Below are 15,361 nucleotides of genomic sequence, written 5' to 3'. Positions count from 1 at the left end.
CTCTAATATTCTATGATTCTGTAGCCCACAGACAAACCCTCCTTTGGTAGTTATTAGCACCATTCACAGACACCATCAGTTCTCCCTCTGAGCATATTTTAAGATTTCATTTTTCCTGGATCCTTACGGTTAGGTGTGGCCAATGTCATGTGCAAAAGAGACCTGTGAAAATTCTAGGTGAAAATGTCCATCAATATGTGATTTCCAAGCTCCAAGCTGGCCACAGTAGCTGGCAATGTTTCAAATACTGGAAGACTTGGGTACTATCAGAAAATGCTTTCAGACTAACAGCAAAGGACAGGAAAAGTGATTAGCCAACTAACTACATCTTCGTTGTTTGAAGTCACTGAGACTTAAGGGTTGTCTGTGGGCACAGCAGTGCCTGATACAACTCCAAATTCACCAAGACACAGCATCAAGGATATTCAAGTCAGTTGTTCGGTGCCCTATACACAGCTGAGTTGCAAGAAGTGTTTTAAAACATCACAACTGCAGAGATGATGTTTTCCAGGTTGTTCACTCTGTGCCTTTGTTTATCCCATCTCTGAAATGGAACTGGCCTCACTCCGGACGTGCAAGAGCTGGAGGCTAATCAGAGGATGACATAGCGCTTGACGTTTGTGCGGAGCTTTCCAGATGCTAAATGACAGAGTGGGGCTGGCACAGGCTTTTGGTCTTGGCAAGAGCACGCATGGAGAGCTGCTGACAATCCCTCCCTCCAACCTTTCTCCACCATCTAGTGAAAAATCTGGGCTTTGGAGGAAACTGTTAGGGCTTTCATGCTGCAGTGATGAGAGCAACTGTAATTAAGTCCTTACAGGTTCCACCTTGTTTCTTCAGCCTCTCAGGAATGAACTGACATTTCTGCCATCTGAGTCAGGGTAGGAGAAGCAGCAGTAATTTCCCTCTTTATCTTTGCCCTGCTCAACTCTGAGCCATTTTTGATGTGGGCATTGAGCCAGCTCTCATTGTCATCCAGACTGCTATACAACATAGTCACACACACCCTCACACATACCACACTCACACACTAGACACGTGCACACTCTCACACACACCACACTTACACACCAAGCATACCACACACTCCCCCCACCTGTACCCACTCACACTTACCCACCCAGCATACTAATGCCACAGTTCCACACACACACACCATACACACCATACTCATCACACACAATCAGGCCACACTCATACAAATACACTGTACTTAAACACCACACTCCTACACCTCACTCACACCTCGAGTGCACACTCCTGCCACATACACACGTCACAAACTTATACCACACTCATACACACCGCATTTACATTCACAAAAAGCATACCCTCTCACACATACACCCCACACATATTCTCTCTCTCCCCCACACACTCACACACCATACTCTCTCTCACACACTCACATAACCCTCCCCCCCCATACCTACACACACAACATTAAAATTGCCATCAAAGGGCAGAAAGAGTCCAGAAATCACTCACTTCTGGCCCTTGGGCAGAAGCAGAACCATACTTGGGGTGAGGCGATGAGCCTCCTGCTTTGGCTGAGGGTTAGTATTCTGCTGTTACATGCTGACGTTTTGAAAGACAGACTCACATGCACACAGCACTGCGTAACACATGAATCTTCCTCTACACCATGTAATGCAGAAGACCTGGGATTTGGATGTGTGAATCCTGAGTCTGAGACTTGCCTCACTAAAACTCTGGTATTAGACAAGTTATTTAAAATTTATAAGCCTCAGTTTCCTCTTCCAAAATGGTACTGAGGCGAAATGGGGAAAAAAAGTTTTAAGAAATATATTTGCAAGCTCATGAAGCTCCGTGCAATTGCCTTTTCTCTTTATGGATATCACCATTACCATAAAGGCAAACACGTGATCTGCCCCTGGCCTCATCTAGCTCTGTGACCCCTTTTTCTCCTCAGGTCTTCAGGTCTTCTTCTACTTCTACTTCTTCTTCTTCTTCTTCTTCTTCTTCTTCTTCTTCTTCTTCTTCTTCTTCTTTTTTTTTAACACTTTATGGTCATGCTGTTGCCCACTTTAGCCTGATTTTCCTTAAGGGAAAATGATCCTGAGCTGCAACCCAGGCCTTCCTGTCCCCAGACTGGTTAAGGGAATTCCCAGGTTGTCCTTGACTGAGGAAGAGGACACCAGCAAGATCTTGAGAGGAAAAAAGCAAACAAGTGTTTCTTCCTAGCTCCTGGCTCCAAATAGTACCAGGTGACCCTGGGTATGGAATGTCTAGTGCCTGGAGAGGGAGGGTGGAAGGCAGATGGACGGGGTTTAGGGAGAAGAACATTGAGACTATCTCCTGGGAAACAGATGTCACCTTCTCCTCCTAGTTATTCTCCATTGTTTACCAATAAATGCCTCATTTTCCCAGCCGAGAGGCTTTCTGCATCCTGGCCCTCCCCTGCCTCCCCTGGGCCCAGCCCGCCCCCTGCTCCCAACATTTACTTCCAGGCCACAGCAATCAGATCACATTCTCATGACAATTTTAAGAAGGAAAAGTTGTTAACAGGCCTCAAAAAAAGAGAAGGAAAGGGGTCAGCAGTCTCCATGCAAGCCTGAGTAACAGAAGCATTTGCCATATACATACACAACCACTTTTTCACAAGCACCCTTTTAGAGCTCTGCATGGGACATTTTGTGACACTCAGGGTCTGTGGAAATGATGCAGAAGTCCAGTGTTTTGGACTCCCCTGCCCACAAGGGTCCACCCTTCAATTCCAAGGTACACCTCCCACTACCCTTGCTGCTGACACCAGTTGTCTGCCTTTATGAGGCAGGGGTTATGAGTTAATGAGCTGATAAGATCAGTTAATAAACTAGTCTCTTCCCTAACCCACAAAATGAAGAGGGTGGGCAAGGTGATGTTCTCCCAAGCAGGACATCATTACCTGGTAGCTCTCAGGGGAACAAGGAGCCCCCGGGAATTTTGTGCAATATTTTTCATGTTTATTTTGCCATTTAAAGTAGGGGAAGTGAGGGTCCATGACCTCATCAAGTCAATTCCCTAGGAAGTCTGCATTTGAGGAAGACCCATACCAGAGGGATGGGATGTGGTATAGGAGGCCGGTCAGTGATTAAGGCAGCTGGAGCACTAATTTAACCCGGACTCGCACCCTAGTAGTTCAGCAACGGAGACTCTAAATAGAGTCTGCTTCAAGGGTGAACCTATAGTCGCTAAGCAAGGATTACAGCTGGGACACAAGGCAGCAGAGACCCAGGAAGACAAGAGAGCTCCTTCTATCCTAGGCATCTGTAATATCAATACCTAGTATCTCCTCAACACTTCGGTGGAGACAATGCTATAGGTATATAATGCCATTCCTTCTTCCTGGGCACTTGGGTAGACTACATTTTCCAGGCTCCTTTGAAGGTAGGTTGGGTGTATTATCTAGTCAATGGGATGTGGGCAAATTAATATGAGGCATTCCTGGGCCTGGCCCTTACACATATATTCTTTATTTTTTAGTGACCACAGTTAAATGTGAAGTGATGTCAAGTAAAAATAAACCTTTGTTAGATTAAGCCATTAATATATGAATGTATACTTGTCAGTATTGACAGACCTAGACTTTTCTACCTAATGCAAGTCTTCAGCCCTCAGGTATAAGACAGTGACACTCTCCTTCTAAATCCTACTAACTAGTAAATATGAAGTACCTAATATCCAGCCAGGCTGAGGTCTTGCTGGTCTCATGACTGGTCAGTTTGGACATGACAAGGACTAATGAGTTGCCCACAACTCCTATCTGTGTCTGCCTCAGAATGTGGTTGCATACTTAATTAAACAATATTTAGGAATAAACAAAATTTAGGAATGAGGACATTCTCTCATCTATTTCCATAGCAGAAGAGGAATATGGCACCTCCAAGGGATTGCTCTAGAACACTGATAGAGAGAGCAGATTCTACAGCACATTTACTAACTGTGTGATCTTGGTGATTGCTTAACTTTACTATTTCTCATTTTCCTTACCTTCACTTCATGATGTTATTGTATGTTAGAGATTTTTGTGTAGCAAACTGCCTCAAAACTCAATAGCTTAAAATGTGTAAGTATTTATTATTGTTCATAAGTCTAGAGGTAGAGCTGGTCTTGTTCATGCATCTGGGGTCAGGAAAGTGGCTATGCTGAGCTTGCATGAGTTTCTCACACATGTTTTGGGATAGCTGATGGTGGGCTTGTCTAGTGGCCTCAGCTGGAACAACTAGGTTGGAAGCTTATTCTAGATGGTCTAGGCTTATTTGCACAGCAATGAAAAGGTTCCAAGAGACAGATGTATAGAAGGCTCAGAATTAGCATAGCATCACTTCTACCACACTATTCTGGTCAAAGAAATTAATAAACTCCAAGAAGTGGGAAAATAGAGTCAATATTTCTTTTGGAGAAAAGTCGTATGGCAAAGTGTGAGGATATGAGTTCATTAGCAGGATTCATCAAAGTACTCAATCTCCATAGTCATCGTGAGGATTAAATGTGTTATTGCATGTAAAATGCTTAGGATAATATTTGGTATATAGTATATTCTAAATGTTTAATACACATGCACAAAGGTTATCTCAACTATCTTTTTCTCTGTGAACTCTTCAGTGAGAGAAGTAGTAGAACACTTATTATGCATGTATAATTCTTATTTGAGGTTCACAAACACCCTGAGACATAGCTTTTAAAATTCTTTATTTTATAAGTGATTAAACTAAAGCTTAGATAAGTTGCCCAAACTACCAGTTAGTCAGTGACAGAACCAGGGATCAAGCTGAATTTATGCTCTTAATCATGAAATAAATAGCCTCCACAAGCTTAAAAATAATTTCGCTTCTTACCTACATAGGAAAAGTGCTATCCCAAATTTCAGAGCAACCTAAGATCAGCTGCTACTGCTTTTCTCTCCCACAGCAGGACATTTCAGTAACTGAGGGCTAAGCCCTCCAACCTTTTTTGTCAGGGACTTGGGTTCGTGGCTGGTTTGGACATGTGCTTAGAGCTCCGTGCATGATCATCAACCTGTGGTATCAATGTCAGCTCGTGTCTCAGCTTTACTTCTTGTCTTCACTGGCTGCTCACAGTAGGATTGGCTGGGGCCTCCAGCTCAAGGATAGACTCTTTCTAGGATAGTGCAGGAGTACACAACGGATGTTAGCCCAGTCTTCTGTGAGGTGTTGAAAACAAATCTTGTTGTCTAAACAGATCAGCATGGTTTAAGTAAGACTTTGCCATGTTTGCCTAAGTTGTTTCATTTTTTGCAACATTTCTTCTTACTATTATCTTGGCCCCAAATATACCCCCTGCCTTATTTCTAATTCCTAATGAGAACTGGGGCCCTGAGTCCCCAGCCTTGCCTAAACTCTTGATATTGGATTCTGCTTCCCTTACCCCCAGGATGCATTTCTTCTCAAGGGCTAACTGCAAGGAGATGAGAAAAATACTGAAGCCATGTACAGACCCAGCAGAAACTGGTGTTGTGATCAGCTAGCAAAATCTGCTGCAAGAACAGGAGTCATGGAAACAACATGAGTTACTGTTATTGCTTTCCTAGACCTAGAACAATGATGCCATCACCTGCTGGGGTTCTGAAATTGCATTGCCAAATTTCTTGCTTGAGTTCTCTGACCTTTGAATGCATCAAAATATTCATCTGCCCCACATCCCATAGGATTCAGCCCCAGATGTTGGGTTAATTTCTCTTGCTTCTCAGCTTGTTTTTGTTCCTCAAAGGTACAAATTAGTCCCAAACAAAAGACAGCTGAGAACTGAAGTCTACTGAGTTATGACCAAACCCCGGGTCTTTGATAACTTAATTATAGTGTTTGATAGCCTCAGGGGTTATCCTTGTTCTCTCTCTCTCTAATTCTGTGAATCTTCTCACTGGTGATGATAACGATTGAAACCAAAGATAATGGTTTTGGTTTTGGTTTTGTTTTTCCTCTTGCAGAGGAAGAAAAAGAGGAGAATCAAAAAGCAACATGAAGAATTATTGAGGACCCTCCCTCCTAGGTTTGCCTCTTCCTAGGACACTTATGACTATCTGGATATAAGCAGTAAAGGAGAACATACCAGAGTACAGGGGCTTCCTCAGGCAGCATAGGTATGAATTTTGGCATTTCCAAGTATCAGCTGTGTGACTGTGGAAAACCTACTTAAATCTTCCTTTCCTCAAGTTTCTTAGGGATAATAACAGTTCCTACCACAAAGGTAGTTATGAGGATTAAATGAAAACATTTATGGAAAACACTCAGAATCCAAGTTGGAATATAATTGAAACTCAATAATTCATTTAGTACATGTCAGATACGGTGCTGGGGATAATACATTATCTCATGTAATCTGAGACTTTAAGATGGGCTCTGAGAAGCCCAGTTTAACCATGAGAAATATGAGGCACAGAAAGGTTAAATATATTGTTGAAGGTGACACAGACAAAAAATGACAGAGCCAGGATTCAAAACATATAAATGCTTCATTCAAGGAGCATGTGGGACAGCTCCTTCAATTCAGAGGAAGTAGACTGGTAAAGGTTAAATAAAACTGGGAGATAGACCAGAGATATAACACCACTAGCTATTCAGTCTTAGGTACATCATTTTCCCTCTCTGGACCTTGCAGCTGTTGGCTGTGAAATGAAAATGTTCTAGGTCTGAGGGTATATAGAACAACTCTGGCCCTCCTAGCACTCAGCAGGACCTCTCCAGCAGTGTACCTCTTCCTAGAAACAGCCACTAAATGGCCAGTGTGGTACTTGGTTCTCTCCCTCAGCTAGAGGTTCTCTCCCCATGGGCTACAGGGAGAATTTTTGCCCCACAGAAAAGAAGATGTAGCAGCTGGGAGAGCCTGCTCCTTGACTTCCTAAATTTCCTCTCTAGTTCTCCAGCCAAGACAGAAGCATCTCTCATATCAACTCCAGAGTCTGGGAAAAATAAGGAGGCACTCCCCTAATGTTTAGGGGATTTGGTTAAAGTAAATATTACATGGAAATGCAATGATATGGTACAATACACCTGCCTAATTAGCAGAAACAGAGCAAAGCAAGGGAGCATTTGCTCTGGAAAAGATTCTTTCATACTCAGATCAGAGTCCCAGGGTCAGCCTGAGCCCTGTTCCTCCATCCTCCTCTGGCAGAAGTCTGTGCGATGCCTTTCTTCTGAACCCAACTTTCAGAAACCTGGGATCTCTATCTTCCTCACAGAAAAGGAATTTATCAAAATGTTCACAGCATCCTGAATTGAGAAATCAGCTGCCCAGAATTCATGATCAATATGTTGTCTCTGGGTGATAAAGAGTTTCCTTGGGATGTTTTCCTCCTGTTCCCTTCATGGTTCAGAGCTCCCAGAGATGGGGCTAGGCTGAGCCGTCAGGGGCTCTGATCCCAAGACTTCATCCTCAGAGCCTCACAGCCCACTAGGATGCACAGTGCCCAGCAAAGCCTATGATACAGCCCCTACTCACCAGTCATTCAGCCCACTTGCAGGGGAGACTGAGGATATAAGAGATTTCGCCTCTGCATGACTGGGATGTGGGGTGGGCATGCCATCTTGTTTGTCTTAGTTCATTGAAGTTGGTATCAAGCACAGATGCTAGTGTAAGTTAGTTCCCTGTTACATTAAAATTCACCCACCACCCTGATATGAGGAAGTGGTGATGCAGCATGGGGCTGTCTTCTGGCTAGGGGCATAACCTGCCACTCACTCATCTTCTTCATCCCACAACTGCAGGTGTTCCCACTCCACCCTCCCCCATTCTGAGTCAATCTCTGTGCCTGTAATGTCTACATTGATGATTGCCCTGACCCCTGCCCAGGGACCTTTTATCTGGCAACTTCCTGGGGGTGTGAAAAGCCCAAGAGTGGGGCTGCTTCCGGTGTTTACTAGCGGCCACCCAACCTCAGTGCCCCAATGTTTTACTGTTGACATATAGATGACAGAAGATCTTTGGTCACTTTATGGTTCTGGACACTTCCCCTACCACTCACCTTCCCATGACTGAGTGCTTATAACTCCTGGACCTGTGGTCAACCAAATGAGCGAGAGAGAGGCTAGGAGGGTTGAGGGTAGAAGACAGGGTTGCAAAGCCAGCCATGGAGTGACATATGGCATGCCATTAACATTCTAGAGAGAATGGGGGCTGCAAGATTGTCCTAGCTGTGCTGTGCATGCATATATGTGTGTGTGTGCATGCACGCACATTGGAAGGGGGTTGATTTTCATGGTGCTAGATCCTGAACTACGGGTCAAGTGCTAAAAAAAGAAACCAAGGATTATTATGTTGGTCAGTTATCTCCTAAAATTCAGTAGTTTACAACAGCCATGTCTTATTTTTCTTTCTACCTCTGTAGTTTTCCTGGGGGTTGGCTGATTGAGGCTAGGTTCTGCTCCATGTGTCTGCCATTCTCCTTTAATCAGTTTGCTAGTGAGTGCATGTTCTCACGGTGACAGCAGAGGCACAAGATATCAAGTAGAAATATGCAAAGTCCACACTGAGGCCATGATGAGGGTGTGGATGCGGGGAGGGGTGAAGAATTAGAGACAACAATTCAATATACCACACTTATACCTATTACATTTGCCCATTTCCCCTGTATCCAAGACAAGAGAGAGAAGACTACTTACCCCTCCTAGATTTTAGCTTTCTCTCCAGGATCCTCCTTTTTGATTAGCCTACAGGAGAGGGCACGACAGGAAGCTTGGATTAAAGCAACACATGTCCGCGGAGATGTCTGTGCCCTTTGGTCAAGGATGTTCAGTGCCTGGGCTCACAGACTTCCCTAATGCGGTTGGCAGGGCACCTGGAAAATGCACCTGGAAAATGGGCAAGGTGACGGGTGATAGATTCTGGTCCCTGTTTGCCCCATCTAGCAACAGCACTGTAGGCAAGTAATTTTAGTTCATTTAAATCTTTCGTGCTGGGAGTGGAGGATAAGAAAAGCTCAGTTTTCTCAATGGTCTCAGCTTCGGGGCTAAGAATTTAGTATTCCACCTCTTCCCTCTCTCTTCCTGTCTTGATTATCAATACCACTTTGCATTGCTTGCGCTGGAAATCTCTGTAGTCTTCGTGCAGTGTGTGTGTGTGTGTGTGTGTGTGTGTGTGTGTGTGTGTTGGGAAGTGGATATTTGCCCATATTTGGCTATCCAATATCTGAATATATATTCTATGTTTGGGGCATCTCCTGCCATGTGTATTTCACTTTTTTTCAGCCTTTCTTGAAATGGATTGAAATGGATTGAAATATGGCATAGCTATCAGACCCATAGTTGACTAATCACATGCACCTATCCCAGACTTCCTGATGTGAGCTGCTGCACAAAGAGCAGGGACAGGAACGGGACTGCTCTGGAAGTGGTCTTTCCAGGAAGTGGCCTGGCAATGGGGCTCATGGTGCATCTAGTGTCCAGTGTGGGAGGGTAACCTGCTGCATCCACTGGGTGATGATGGCAGTACAGGACTGAATTTGTGACTTAGTTGTGGCTGTGGTGTGGCTACTCAATTCTTTTTGTTCCAGGCAATTTTCTGAACATGGTTCATATCATATTCCTGAAAATCAGTTATATCCCCAATATCCCGTGAATAAATTCATTCCCTGGCTAGTGTCAGTTTCAGCTGCTTGAAACCAAGAACCCCGAGAAATTTGTCTTCTGTTCTGCTGTCTAATCACCCCTTTAAGAATGTAAGACTGCAAAGGAGAGAGTTTGAGGCCTGTACCTCTTAGGAACAGCCTCAGGAGCAGAGATAGTATGGCCAGCTGCCTCTGTTACTTGGTCGCTTGAGCATGAATACTTAAAATTTTGGTTGGGAGTGGCTTCTCTGAGTTTCCTGTGCAAAGTAAAACTCTCCAGTTGGATTCTTTTCCAAATGACTGAGGGTTCCCTAAGGAAGAGTCAACTTGCAACTGCTATGTGCCCCTTTTAGTCAAAGAAGCCATTAAAACATCTATGATTGATCTGAAGGGGACGCTTGGGCTGCATCCAGCAATAGTGATCACCTACCCACTGTTACCCTGACATGAGACTGCCCTCTCTGAAGGAACACTGCTTAGGTCACAAATAGTGTTAGGAGAGAAGGAGCTTTCCAAAGGCTATATGCCATTATGAGAGTGTGAGTTCATCAAGTCCCTCATCCCTATCTTAGTCCTACCTGGAAAGACTACACCAGTAGAGAGAAGACCTTTGGTCTTGCTCTGGATCCTGGTAAGGGGGGAAGGTAGGGTCTAGAAGAAGTTAGGAAGGACTCAGAGGTTACCCCCAAGCTTTGGTATACCCATATACCCAAGCTTTGGTATATGCAATGAGCAGCCACTTCCCCAAAGTCTTCCCATCCCTAAAATGAGAAACTCCCCTCTCCATTTCAGAATTCTGCAGCAGGAGGTATTTGCCAGCCCATTTTCCAGTGCAGTGTTTTAAAACAGGGGTGAGATTAGCACTTGGGGTGTGAAAATTCATTGTGCAGGGCTACCCTCTGCAATGAAAAACATTTAACAACCTTGATCTCAGCCCACTCAATGAAAGTAGCTTGCCAGTTGTTATGTCAACCAAGAACTTCTAAGTCATTTCTACATGCCCCCCCAGGGGTGGTACCAAGCCAGTTGAGAGCCAGTGAGTTTAGGAATTAAAGGAACCTTTGGCCAAATGCAAATACTGCATTGAGTGTTCTAAAATTTTGTTAACTATTAATACTAAATCGCAATTGAGACTGTTAGACTCTCTGTACCGGAAAAACAAGATCCTTTGCTTTAGTGAGGCATTGAAAAGGTTAGTTTAGATAGGAATGCTTGAGGATAAAACTCTCCAATCAGAACCTACTCAGTGGACAGACTTTAGTGGGGATGAAAGGTGAGAGGACACAGATAAAAGACCTGACTACCCAAGATCTGTGGGTGCCATGCAGTAAGGTAGAAGTCCCAGATGGGGAGACAGAGGGGAAAGGCAATCTCACACAAGATAGCCCCCTTTCCCATTTTCAACAAACTCCCTGCAAAGCCTCCCTTGGTGACTGATATATATGCAAAGACTACAGAACAACAAACATGTTTTGGCCATCAAAGCCTTATATCTAGAGGCATGTCCAGGAGCTGCCATGGTGGTCAGAACAGTATAGTCAAAACTACGAAGACAAAAATCCAGACTAGGCAAGTGTGCGGAGTGATTGTTCAATTTCCCAAATACCTTCAGCAAAACAGGAGGTTCCGTTTGCAAAAGTACTGTCATAGACTCAATGATTGTGTCCCCCACCAATTCATATGTTGAAACTTAATCCCCATTATGATGGTATTTAGAGGTGGGGCCTTTGGAAAATGTTTTGTGTTCAGGTTTTAATTTATAAGGGCAACTAACTGATGAAACCAAAAAGTCAATGCCACTGAAAGAAATGATTAATGTTACTCACAGTTCCCCTAGAAACAAGAGTCAGACTCACCATGTGGGGCCACAGGCATCCAGAAGCAGAAGCAGAAGCACGGGAAAGGTTTAGACCACTCTCCTTACTGGGTTTTCCATGGGAAGTAACTACCTTAGGGTTAGTTATTTTGAACAATTTTGATGGGCTTTGGGGTATCGGGGCGGTTCCTAGTTACCTGTCTTCTGGCTCTGAGATGATTAAAGCAGAGAAATATTACCACTTGGGAAGTTCAGGACAAATAAAGAAAGTATGGTTCTGGATTAGTTGTTTGTATATCAAAGGCATGCTCCCAGTTGAGTCCTTTGCTCTCTCTTAAAAATTAATTAGCCCCACTGGGGATAGGGAAGTCGTCCCCAAAAGACAAGAAAGGTTATTTAAGATGTCAAAACATCATAATATATAGAAAATTTTAAAAAAAATTAAAAATTATTAATACAGGAGGTGATTAAGTCACAAGGGCAAAACGTTAATGAATGGGATTAGCGTCCTTATAACAAAGGCCCTAGAGAACTCCCTTGTCCCTTCTGCCACATGATGACACAGAAAGAAGATGCCTTCTGCAAACCAGGGAATGGGCTCTCGCCAGACGGAATCTGCTAGTGTGCTGGACTTCTAAGCTTCCAGAACTGTGAAAACAAAATTTCTTTTGTTTATAAGCCACCTGGTCTATGTGATACTGTTAGAGCAGCCTGAAAAGGCTAAGACCAGTACCCTCTGTGTGCTGGAGCAATCTAGACCCTCAGCATGCTCAGATGGAGAAGACAAAGCTGATGTCTTCATGTGTCTTACTCTCTAGTGGGCGTAGCAGGTATGTCAACAAAGCATTAACTACATTGTGATAAATTTCAGATTACGCATAAATCAGAGAGAAAAAGGGGAAGAGATACTGGGACAGCCCTTATAGAAAAGTTTTGAATGAGAGATACATTTGGAAGTCAAGCAGGGCTGGATAATCCAGGCAAAGAATATGGCATACAAAAAAGCGTAATGTGTAAAATTATGTGTATGTGGGAGGGGGAGGGAAGTGGTCCTAGAAGGGAATGAGCCATTTGGAAACTACAGTTGGGTTTTGTTTTTTTGTGTGTGGGTTTTTGTGTTTGTGTTTGTTTGTTTATCATTGTGTTAGTCAGACTACATGGCTTAAACACCAGAAATTTATTTTCTCATAGTTCTGGAGGCTGGAAGTCAATTTCTGGTGAAGACTCTTCCCTGGCCTTCAGGCGGTTATTCTTTTTTTGTTGTTGTTTTCTTCAGACAGTTACTTCCTAGCTAAGTCCTTACCTAGTCTTTCCTCTATCAGGTCAGGGCTCTACCCTTATGACCTCACTTAACCTTAATTATTTCCTTACTTCAAATACAGCCACAAGTGGGGAGTTAGGGTTTCAGCATATTAATTTGGGGTAAAGGACACAAAGTGCAGTCTCTAACAATCATTAACATGTTTGTCTTTATCATTTCGCCCAGACGGGTCTGGCCTTTATCACTTGGTATCTGTTGATATTCTACTTACTCCAGGAAAGCTCCCCTGTAAGGCAGTGAGACAGGGTTTTCCACTCCTTTCTCTCCCCCTAGCCTGACACCTCCCTTCCTCATAAAATTCACAATGTCAACAGACGGTGGCCCATGCAGATCAGACAGCCACTTTATGGAAACGATGGAAAGGCTACTGTCATTTTCACTAGGAATGTTGCTACTTGAGTCGGAGTAAGTAGGTAGCTGAGAGATCCATGTGTTTCCATACATGCTCTCCTCACGTCTTAGCCCACTCACCTGTGGTCTAGCATAACAGTGGTGACTGGAAGTCTTAGGATTAATTACCATTTCATTCCTGGTAGTTTTTCCACCAGAAAGTCAGCTGGGTGTGTTGAACTCCATGTTGGCCAAAACTCAAACCACACTCACTCTTGAATTAAGACCCAGAAAGAAGTATTTTGAGTTGTGAGTCCCTGTGGTGTGGAGGGAGGGCCAATAGTGGGATTTGAACTCAAGAGTGGGATGTGACTTTGGGCAAATCGCTGGACCACCCCCCTCCCCGACCAAGGCTCTTCCACACTAAGATAATAAAATAGGGAAACTGAAACCTATCTCATTGCTTTGTCTGTAATCAAACACGATGAGGCATGTGAAAGCACTTTGTCAGGTATAAAGCTCAGTCTCAGAGTGTATCACGAAGACCAAGAGGAAGGGGAAGTCGCGCTGGAAATGCCTGGCGTCCCAAATGAAGGCAGCCTGTTAGCACAGCCTTGTTTGTGCCACAGGGGAGGCCTCTGGAAGCCCTTCATTCCTAATTACCCTTAGATAATGAATGAATACAATGGTAAATGTTATTAGAATAATTTGCTGTTCATCAAGAACAAGGGACAATTAGAATAATTCCCTATTAGTATTCACCTGTCCCCTAGCCATCGATGCTCCCACCACCTTTGGCTCCCAGAGCTCCCGTTACCAGAACAGGAGCCTCCTCTCCAGCACCAGGCTGCATCCAGCAGGGTGATTAGGCAAAGGAAGTTATTGGCTATGTAATTAACTATGTAATTAACTCAGAGTGTTGAATGCAATCAGCGCCTAATCTAATAGAAATGTGTAATTAAATTGCGTCTTTAATCCCTGGGAAAATCTCTGGATTTGGGTGTGGGAATCAACCTGGCAGGGCGCCCCCCAGGTCTCCATTATCTTCAATTAGACAATTAATTGACATTCAAGTTACCTTTCTCATTCAAACCTAATTGAATTTTTCCCTACTCCCCATGAGGTAGAATGTGTTTGAAAAGATGCTTTCTCCATTCACTGCCTGGAGAACCCACAGCAAAGCGGTCATCACCTACCTTCCACTACTGCTTACTTAGATATTAGACGCCAGCAAGTGGCCCCTTTAAGAGATTGATTGGCACTTTGCTTTTTCCTTGGTATCTTTGTATCTAAACAGCGGTAACTGTCTGGAGAACAGCTTAATCCATGACTAATGAATTTTCCCTCTTTATTGCCTGCAGTTGGGCAGTTGTCACCAGCACCTCCATTTTACCTTCCAGCTCTCCTTTCACTGTCCCTGACGCAGATGCATCCTTCCTCAATTCCCTCTACGCCCCCCGGTGCCCCACCCCAGCACCTCCTGAGCACTGCTCTGTCCTGCACCTACCTCCCTCCTCAGACTGAGCTCCAGGAGAGCTAATAGCAGCTGTGATTTGTCCATTGAGGCTCCAGGATCTACAAAGATAACACTCACAACAGCGGAATCCTAACAGCCTCCCCAGGCCTGGATTTCCCCTGGGGCACAGAGAGCAAGGAACTGGGAGGTGAGATGGAAGTGTGCAGAGAGACATGGAGACCCAGAATAAAACGGACAGAAAGAGGATGGGTAACAGAATGACAACTGGAGAAGAGGAGGGAGAGGAGGGGAAGGAGGGACGGGTGAAATCAGCTGCAGAGAAGGGGAGGCGGAAAGAGAAAAGAGAGAGAGGCCCGTAACAAAAGCAAAGGCCCAGAGAGCAAGAGACAAGGGAAGGGAATCAGAGTGGAGAAGATGAGAAAGAGGCCTGCGTTTAATAGAGCTGTCCTCAAGGACACGGAGCCAGCGAGCAAGCAAGCCAGCCATTCCGGATGGATCTTGTGAAAGGCTTGAATATCAAACAGAGGCTCCAACTGAAGCAGAAGCCTCCAATCGCACTGTACACCTGATAGCCTAATCTGAAATGAGAATCTCCGGGGAGGTGTAGCCATTCTTAAAACACCTTCTTCTTTTTGTCCTTATTTTAAAGCAAAAAAATAAAACTTTCCCCATCCGCTCTGGCTTCGGAAGTTTAACGAAAGTGCATCCATTCAGAGACATCACTTATCTCCAGTGGCAATCAGCTTAAATATGTCCCATTAACAAGCCGCCTGCTACTGTACATCAGTGCGTGTTGTACCAACAGAGTCGAGTGTGGGTAACACACTAGTAATTGCTTGTCTGTTTAAAGAA

This window comes from Mustela lutreola, chromosome 1, assembly GCF_030435805.1.
Source record: "Mustela lutreola isolate mMusLut2 chromosome 1, mMusLut2.pri, whole genome shotgun sequence".
Classification (NCBI taxonomy): Eukaryota; Metazoa; Chordata; class Mammalia; order Carnivora; family Mustelidae; genus Mustela; species Mustela lutreola.
This window is presented reverse-complemented; position numbering follows the sequence as displayed.